Below are 9,989 nucleotides of genomic sequence, written 5' to 3' on the forward strand. Positions count from 1 at the left end.
GCCTCCCAAAGTGCTGGGATTACAGGCTTGAGCCACCGTGCCCGGCCTGAGAAATAATTTTTAAATGATTTATTTTAATAATGTAAAAAGTGAAACCATATAATTTGTATTTTCTTAGCACTTTGTGGATTATCAATATTCTCATATGCCTCATCACTTGGATGATCAATTTGGCTTATGTGAATGACCTACAGTTGAAGGCTGACTTAGCAAGGATGTCATCTAAATGGGATCTGAGGGTTGGAGTCTTTATCCACGGAATACAAACCAGCCTGTGTTAGGAATTATGTAATCCATACTTTCCCAAAAGCACACCTCACACCCAATGCATCTTTGAGAAAAAAAAAAAAAAAGATTGGAAGTGAAGTGGATCAGGATATGCCACCATAAAATATGCTATTTCAGCATAAGGATTATTTTGAGCTGAAAGCAACTGAGAATCAACTGGTGCTGCAAAAGTTCTCTGCCTCCCTTTTGTCTGCATAAAAGTAGGGCATAAATTTATCATGAAAAAGGTGCCCTCCCTTTATCAGGAAGGGAAGCATAACTCTTATCACTGAAGATGGGGAGTTGACGCTGAGATCAGTCTACATAAACAGATTTTACTAAAATAATCCTTCTCTTCTGTTAGTTCCCCCCATATACTTCCTAGTGACTTTCCCACAATTTATCACCCTGGAAGCTCCAACTCTCTTTGCTTTTTCTAGCCACTTTTTCACAATTTATTGCCCTTCATAAAAATGATATATAAGCCCTCATTATAACCACTTCTTTGAGACTTACTTCTTTTCTGTGAACTGTCATGTGCATAAAAATACTAAATAAAAACTGTACCTTTTCTCCCGCTAATTTGTCTTTTGTCAGCTTAATTTGCAAGTCCCAGGTATTGAACCTAACAGGATAAAGGAAACGTGTTTTCTTCCACAACAGAAGGAACGGATGGAGGCAGGAAAGGACTGAGGGAGAGAGGGAGGAAGCAAAGGAGGAAGGGAGCAAGGGAGGGAGAGAGAGGGAAGGAAGGAAGGAAGGAAGGAAGGAAGGAAAGAAGGAGGGAGGGAGGGAGGGAAATGTTTTTTCTTTCATTTGTCTGACACTCAAGCAACTTCGGGATTGTATCTCTTGGATTCCAGTTTGCCCTCCAGTCTCACAAGGCAGGTAATAGGAGGAAGGCCTAGATGCTGACCATGGAAACCTGAAATACATAGTTGAGGGCGTATCACTTTCTCTCCAGAACCAAAGCCTTTACCCTGTTCTCCCACAAAGCCTCCTAGAGTCCACATCAGCCCCACATCAGCACTCAACAGAGACTGGCTCTAAATCTCTCATCACCATGGGTTGTTTGTCACACCTAGATAAGTCCTGTGATTTAAACAGTGACTTTTCAAATGGCTTTGCTACTTAATTACACAGACTATACGTTTATGAGTAAAAAGAAACATACCTCTGCCTACAATCACTGAGTGAGACAGACAGGGTAGAATTCTATATTTATTATTTCAGGATTTTAATGTGATTGTTTGGTATCTGCTAGACTCAATGGACATGTAACTTCACACATGAAGACTTCTTTTACTTCATTTCCACACCCCACAGCATGCCAGTTATTTTTCTAGAATACAAATCTTGTTATATCATTCACCAACTCATATATATATGAGACAGAGTCTCGCTCTGTCGCCCAGGCTGGGGTGCAGTGGCGCTATCTCAGCTCACTGCAAGCTCCGCCTCCTGGGTTTATGCCATTCTCCTGCCTCAGCCCCCAGAGTAGCTGGGACTACAGGCGCCCGCCACCTTGCCCGGCTAGTTTTTTGTATTTTTTAGTAGAGACGGGGTTTCACCGTGTTAGCCAGGATGGTCTCGATCTCCTGACCTCATGATCCGCCCGTCTCCGCCTCCCAAAGTGCTGGGATTACAGGCTTGAGCCACCGCGCCTGGCCAGTTATTTTAAAAATTAAAAAATCAGCAAAGTAATACCCAGGTAGGCTGAAACCAAATGTATCACTTCTTGTACATGCTAATGGATGGCATGGGGCACTGTTTGCAACAAACAGTTACAAAGTTGTAACTCATTTATCCAGTAATGTATTTACAATGAATCCTTTGTAGCAACAGATCAAAGAACAGCATTTATTAACCTATATCTGTATTTGATTGTACAGCAAATTAGCACAAACACACACCCAGAGATCAGCTTCGATTTCCTCATGCAACACTGGCTCTCTCTAAAGAGAAATACATTTTCTGACCCAAAACAAAGTTTTGGAAAGAAAAATTTTTGAAAAGCAAGCATTTATAACGGCATTTATAATGCTAGTGGGGTTCAACTTGAAAAATTACCCAATTGGCTCATGAGAAAGCATGCTTCTTTAATAAACTGCTATGAGTGGGAGTGGGCAGGAGTTGGGGAGAGAAACAGTGGAAGTAGTGAGAGCATGATGAGTGAAGCAAAGAAGACGTGTGTGTGTGTGTGTGTGTGTGTGTGTGTGTGTGTGTAGACCTGTACATAAAACCTCCATTATTTTTATGCTTTCATTTCTACACAGCCAGATAATGTCAGGTAAAAGTATAACTTATGACTCAGTCAGAACAATGCTTTTGCTTTGATATATCGATGTTGGCTGAGTCAAGTAAGGGTGGAGATGGCAAGAAAAAGATAATAAGTAGCAAATCTATGTGTTCAGCGGAAAGACAAAGCTCTCACTTTGAAGAGCTGGGTTCAGAGGTTTCAAAGGGCACACAGGAAATGCTCCAACAGCATAAACTGGGCCCCAAGCGCCATTCCAGCCAACTTTCAGCCCTCCACATGGCTTTATCTGATCTCATGATTCTCTGTCTCCAGAACCAAAGTACCCACAAAGAAGAATGGCTTTGTGATAAAATCAGATCAGGGCTTCGATCACTTTTATGATCACTAGAGACCTGGAGGTATAGAGATGAGAAGGCAAAAGGCAGACAGTAAGACTATGGTGGGTTCCCCTGAGTTATGGGGAAAGTTATACATTATTTACTTATGCACACACAGTGCCTGTTTTTATGACGAATATAATAGGCTGAATACCAAAAAGAAAAACTAAATCGAGCTCTGAATCAGGTCTGAAAGACATTACAAATCCATCTCTATCTTTCAGAACTATATATAAGACAGCATTTTGGTAATTTGATGTGTGTAAACTGAGCCTCAGTTACCCACTTGGGCCAAAACAGGAGAAAAACAGGCATTTAGGGCTTGCCATTTTCCTCTTTGAGGTTAAAAAAAGTCACCAATATGAAGTCATTATAAATTAACTCCAGGAGACCAAATTATGAGTTCAACTATTTTCCCAACACAAAACTCTATCCACAGAGCAGAAAGATGAAATTTCATAGAAAGTCTTCAAGGAGGAAAAGCAATGGTCTTTACCCTCTGACACTCTGTAGTTTGTCCTCATCGTGTAGGAATTGGGGCCCATGGTTAGGAGAAAAGAGTGTGTACTTTCAGTATAATAGCAAAACAATTAGGGTCAGAGACCCTGTGTGGGAGAAGAGTATATGCTAGATTTATATCAGATTTGAGAATCAGGTCCCACTGGTTAACATGGAAAGTTTCACAGAAAATTGTTTATGTCAGAGGAGATGGTGCCCAAGATTTCAACCATCTGACTATATATACATCCATGGGAAATCAGTACAGACATCACAGATTATTCACGGGAGGTAGTTTGTACTCGTAATTGGATATTTCCACAAATGCTTTCTTAAGAAAAACCAGGCTGGGCACAGTGGCTCACGCCTGTAATCCCAGCACTTTGGGAGGCTGAGGCGGGTGGATCACGAGGTCGGGAGATCGAGAGCATCCTGGCTAACATGGTGAAACCCTGTCTTTACTAAAAATACAAAAAATTAGCCAGGTGTGGTGGTGGGTGCCTGTAGTCCCAGCTACTTGGGAGGCTGAGACAGGAGAATGGCGTGAACCCAGGAGGCGGAGCTTGCAGTGAGCCGAGATCGCGCCACTGCACTCCAGCCTGGGTGACAGAGCAAGACTCCATCTCAAAATAAAAATGAAAAAAAAAAGAAAGAAAAACCATAGAAAATGAAGTTGGCCTTAGAATAACTGAACACTCTGATAAGCAATATACCCCCAGAAATGTTCCAGATATGGAGTTTTGCTGCTTTACTCCTATCTCTTTAACAAGTGGTAAAACTCTTCTTCTTTACAACCTATGTCTGTATCTGGTACTGCAAAACTCAAAATATTCACTTTATTGAGAGGCCACTGAACATAAAGAAAGAAAAAAAATGTAGATAGCAATGCTGTGGTTTATCACATGCCACACCGAACCAATGTGAACTTCCTTTTTTTGATTCATAGAATCAAATTACCATCATAAAATTCAAACAATAAATATAGCTCCTCTAATGATTTCTGTCTTTGCTTGATTTCACTGGGAGACTAGCCTAGTGCCTCCCTCTGATAGCTCAGGAATCCCTGGGCCTCTGTTATTAGCCTTTGGACTTGGATTAGAGAAGTTATTTTCTTTAATTGATTATGAATTTATAGTTAGTGATATATAGTCACTCTGTCTAAGCAGTTCTGTGAGTGGAGGGCAGGAAAAACAAATTTTCAGAATAATAGGAATGTCTGAATCCAGGAAATTTTCCTGGACTGCTGGGACTCATTAAGGCAGCAATGTAAAGGTAAAAAGCAGTGGCCCTCAGGGCAGCAAACCTTGGATGCATGGCCATGAGGGTCTTACTTGCTCTCTCTCAGAAGAAGCAACATGCTAGAGGGGCCTCTAAGAAGAGCTCAAATCTCTGCTGTTCTAGCACAATGTTAAATCATATGTTTAATAGAAATGGGGATGGGAGTGGGTGAGTGGCTGCAAATCCACTAACTTTTCTTAGGCAGTCAAAGTCAAGCAAAGCACTACTAATGGTGGTGATTGCATCTGGATCCATGTAGGGGAGGAAAAATATCCTTTTCTCTACCTATCCTAGGTTTATGGCCTATAACAAAAAGCAGGTTAATCAGAAAACTATACAGGTTTATTTCACATAAGTTTTATGTGACATGAGAGCCTTCATAAGGAAATAAGGAAATGAAGACCAAAGAAACAAGTAAATTTGAGTGTTTTTATTCTAGGTTTGATGAAGAATGAACAGTCATGGAGCAATATGATAGGACAAAGAATATTATCTCATGGTAATAAACAGGGCAGGGACTTAACAAGGCCTGTTTGTTTGAATTTTTCTCTGTGTTCCTCCATTTTCAGAGATAAGGATGCTTTTTCCTTCCCTGTAGGTCTAAGGAGGGCATCTTTCAGTTGACAGTCATATAACCTACTTTAGGGGAAGGTCAGTGTATTAGTTGGTTTTCATGCTGCTGATAAAGACATACCTGGACTAGGCAATTTACAAAAGAAAGAGGTTTAATGGACTTACAGTTCCATGTGGCTGGGGAGGCCTCACAATCATGTTGGAAAACAAGGAGGAGCAAGTCACATCTTACGTGGATGGTGGCAGGCAAAGAGAGAGAATGAGAGCCAAGCAAAACGGGCTTCCCCTTATCAAACCATCAGATCTCATGAGACTCATTCACTATCACGAGAACAGTGCAGGAAAGACTCGCCCCCATGATTCAATCACCTCCCACCATGTGTTCCTCCCATGACATGTGGGAATTGTGGGAGTTACAATTCAAGATGAGACTTGGGTGGAGACACAGCCAAACCATATCAGTCAGAGAGTCCTCCCTAGGTTTTATAATCTGCTTCAGGGGAGAAGTATGGGGAAAGTTAAGACCAATCCTCCAGTTTCTGCCATTTTATTCAATATGACAAGATGCCATCTTTTGGGGTAGTGTGTCCTGAACCCCATCGCCTATCTGGCAACAGATTTCATCTTTCCTTTGCAGAGGATACAGAACAACAGGACACAGAAGCTAACAAGAAACTCCCAGGAACTCAGGGCACAGGGGCAGGTTCATGTCACAATACTCTTTTTCTCCATATTTTCCTCTCCTTCAACCATTTTTTCAGGACCTAAGATGCTAAACTTAGGGTTCTTCTCTCTCAGACCTTTCCAGGAGTTCCTCCTCATCCGTGGCTCCCAACTCCCCTTCTGACTCCTCTGGGCCCCTGAGTCCTCTACTCAGATAGGGAAAGTTGGCTTCATCTGCCATGGCCTCTGCATCACTAGGCCATGCTAGAAGCCCCCTATATAACCACCCAATTGGTTCTTCTTGCCTGCTTTCCAGATGAAGCTAATTTATCAAGACAGGGTTATTGCCATAGAAAAAGAGTTTAATACATGAAGAGCCAGCTAAATGGGAGACCAGAGTTTTACTATTACTCAAATGAGCCTCTCTGAAAATGTGGAGGTTAGGTTTTTTTGTTTTGTTTTGTTTCTTGAGACAAAGTCTTGCTCTGTTGCCCAGGCTGGAGTGCAGTAGAGTGATCTCGGCTCACTGCAACCTCTGCCTCTGGGTTCAAGCAATTCTCTGCCTCAGCTTCCCAAGTATCTGGGATTACAGGCGCCTGCCACCATGCCCGGCTAATTTTTATTTATTTATTTATTTATTTTGTATTTTTAGTAGAGATGGGGTTTCACCATCTTAGCCAGGCTGGTCTTGAACTCCTGACCTCATGATCCACCCACCTCGGCCTCCCAAAGTGCTGGGATTACAGGCATGAGCCACCGCGCCCAGCCAGTTTCTTTAAAACACAGTTTGGTGGGCAGGGGGTTAGGAAATCGTCCTGCTGATTGGTTGGGGATGTAATCATAGGAGTGTGGAAAATGGTCCTCATACACTGAGTCCACTTCTGGGTGGGGGCCACAAGACCAGCTGAGTCAGTGAGTTGGTGTCTCCAGTCTGGATGGGGCCATTGGATCATCAGAAATGCAAAAATCTGAAAAGACATCTCAAAAGGCCAATGTTAGGTTCTACAATAGTGATGTTATTTACAGAAGTAATTGCGGAAGTTGCAAATCTTGTGGCTTCCAGAATAATGGCTGGTAATCATTTATGCCTACATCTTAGTGGAATTCAGGCCCCAATCATCCTCCCAACCTGGTGGCCTTTCATTAGTTTTATAAAGGCAGTTTAGTTTTGGGAAGGGCTATTATCATTTAAACTATACATTTCTCCCAAAGTTAGCTTGGCCCATGCCTTGATCAAGGGCAGTTTGGAGGTTAAAGGTGAGATAGAGTTGGCTGGATCAGAGCTCTTTCACTGTCACAATTTTCTCACTGTTATAATTTTTGCAAAGGCAGTTTCAACTTCAGTTGCTGAAACTTGCAAATAAAACTGATAAAAGGCAGATTAACAGAAAAAAACCAGATTTAAGTATGTGCATACACACAGGAGTTCACAAAGAAATGTGACTCAAGGAAGCAGTTAGAATTTGGGCTTATATACCATCTTAGGCTAGACAAAAGCAAAGCAATCTGGGGCTTCTGGGGAGGAGATAAATTATAGGAAGGTGAATAGGAAATGTACAGGAAATGAGGGTCGTTTAGTAAGGTTTGTTATGTGGATAAGAGACATCCTGGGTGCTAAGCGTTGCCTCCAGAGTAGTTTTCTTGCTGGTACAGGAGAGGGAGACACACTTTTACAAAGGGAAATTTGTAAATTTTCAAAGAGAAACGTATGCCCTACTTTTAGACAGAAAAGGGGAAGGCAGAGAGCCAATTGCTTTCAAATCAAAACAATCCTTATGCCAAAGTGGTATATTCTAGGGTGGCAGATTCTGGTCCCCTTCACGATCTCACTGTCTGTGTGGTGGATAAATACGTGTTGAGTGGCAGACTAACAGAAGAGTCTACTTGTACCACAACCCATCGTAGGTAAGAGCTTTCAGCTCAGTGGCAGCTGTGCCATGTCCATTTAACCAAGCTTGGCAGCGAGTCTTAAGGACTAGCCACAAAAGGAAAGTGCAAAGGGGCACAGCGTCTCTTTGGAGAGTGCCAAGATACCATCAATCTCTGCCCCAGCCCAGGGAAGGCTGGAAAAAGTGCCTCAAGCACTAAGGGGGCGGGGAGCAGGGGCAAAGTGGGTAATGAGTCAGAAAGGAATGTCTGTGAACCCACACCCGCATACCTGAGTGCCAATGTGAAGAAAACCCAGAGTAAATTCCTTTACACAGACTAGGGTCTCACACGCACTTCTAAGGGCAGTTTTTCCGTATAAGCATCTGCCCTGTGCTTTACGGAACAGTGAGTCACTAACTTGCTTTTGGATGGAACGCTGCAGAGTGTGCTGCCATTGTGATATCTTTTTTTTCCCTCATGCATTCTCAGCATCACCAGCCTTGCCTTTGTTCATTAGATAAAGAATAGAGTAAAATTCAAGCAGCGGCCCCACAATCACTACTCCATTGAAAAATGGAGGCGGGGAGGGGGAATGGCGGTGCATAAAGACCTGGGCTAGTGAATTGGGTGTTTTTGTTTGTTGGTCTTTAAAGAAATGAACCTAAAACAAGATTTTCCAAATTGGAAAATAGACGCTTTATAGAGTAGATTTCTTATGCAACAATATAAAAATAAGAAATTAAATCTGGGAACGAGAATGAATTCTTCAACAGGATTTTGTTTTGAAGTTCAGCCTCTTCAATTAGATGCAGGTATGGGGGAAGAGCTCCATCTAAAGAGCCCAAATTCCTATCTGTTACTTCAGATATCAGGTCAGATTAGTACTTTTAGAAAGCTTAACAGACCCCTTTGATGCAACAGGAAAGAAAAACAAGCTCTCTAAGCAGGAAAATTCAGGACATCCTTCTTCTTAGTTTTACATGATGCGGTGAGTCACTTAGAGACTCTCAGGAAAATAAGCTCCAGGATGACCATCAAGATTAGGGAACATCCCAGCACTCTGGGAGGCCGAGGCGGGTGGATCATGAGGTCAGGAGATCGAGACCATCTTGGCTAACACGGTGAAACCCCGTCTCTACTAAAAATACAAAAAATTAGCCGGACGTGGTGGCGGGCGCCTGTAGTCCCAGCTACTCAGGAGGCTGAGGCAGGAGAATGGCGGGAACCCGGGATGCGGAGCTTGCAGTGAGCTGAGATCGGGCCACTGCACTCCAGCCTGGGCGACAGAGCAAGACTCCGCCTCAAAAAAAAAAATAAATAAAAATAATAAAAAAAATAAATAAAGATTAGGGAACTTACTGGCCCAAATAGCTGCAGAGCAGGTGGCTTCTCTGTTCCCAGTTCTCATCCTCCTAGTGTTTTCTCTTTAGGGCCAAGTGCTGTAAGAGAGAAAGAACAAGATGACAAGGTCAAGACAGCCTCTTTGTAATCCTCAAATCACCAAGAAACAAACCAACCACGATTGTATGCATTTTGATGTGACAGGGAAATAAAGTAAGGTAGAATATTGTGGAGGTTTGGGAGGCAACTTTGACCAAAGATTCTCAAGTTCATCTCACTCTCTTGGGTTAAAAAAGTATGTGTATGTTCGGGTAGGGGGTAAGAGGTAGGGGAATGGAGGGGACACTTCCCTTAAGAAAGTATTTAGGGCCGGGCGCGGTGACTGACGCCTGTAATCCCAATACTTTGAGAGGCGGGCGGATCACCTGAAGTCAGAAGTTCGAGACCAGCCTGACCAACATGGAAAAACCCTGTCTCTACTAAAAATACAAAAATTAGCCGGGCACGGTGGCACATGCCTGTAACCCCAGCTACTTGGGAGGCCAAGGCAAGAGACTTGCTGGAACCCAGGAGGCAGAGGTTGCAGTGAGCCGAGATCCCGCCACTGAACTCCAGCCTGGGTGACAGAGCGAAACACCGTCTCAAAATAAATAAATAAATAAATAATAAAAAATTAAAAATTCAGAAAGCAAAATGTCTTGCCCTTGTAAATTCACACTTCAATAGAAAACTATTGCCTAGAGTACATGCTTTCAGGCTTTATCTGATTCTGATTCTACTGGAGCTATTTGACACTCTGTAAGTTGTAGGTCACCGATAGATATGCAAATCCTGTCCTATCTGGTTCAATTGACTTCCTTCCC

The sequence above is a fragment of the Mandrillus leucophaeus genome, unplaced genomic scaffold, assembly GCF_000951045.1.
Source record: "Mandrillus leucophaeus isolate KB7577 unplaced genomic scaffold, Mleu.le_1.0 Scaffold243, whole genome shotgun sequence".
Taxonomy (NCBI): Eukaryota; Metazoa; Chordata; class Mammalia; order Primates; family Cercopithecidae; genus Mandrillus; species Mandrillus leucophaeus.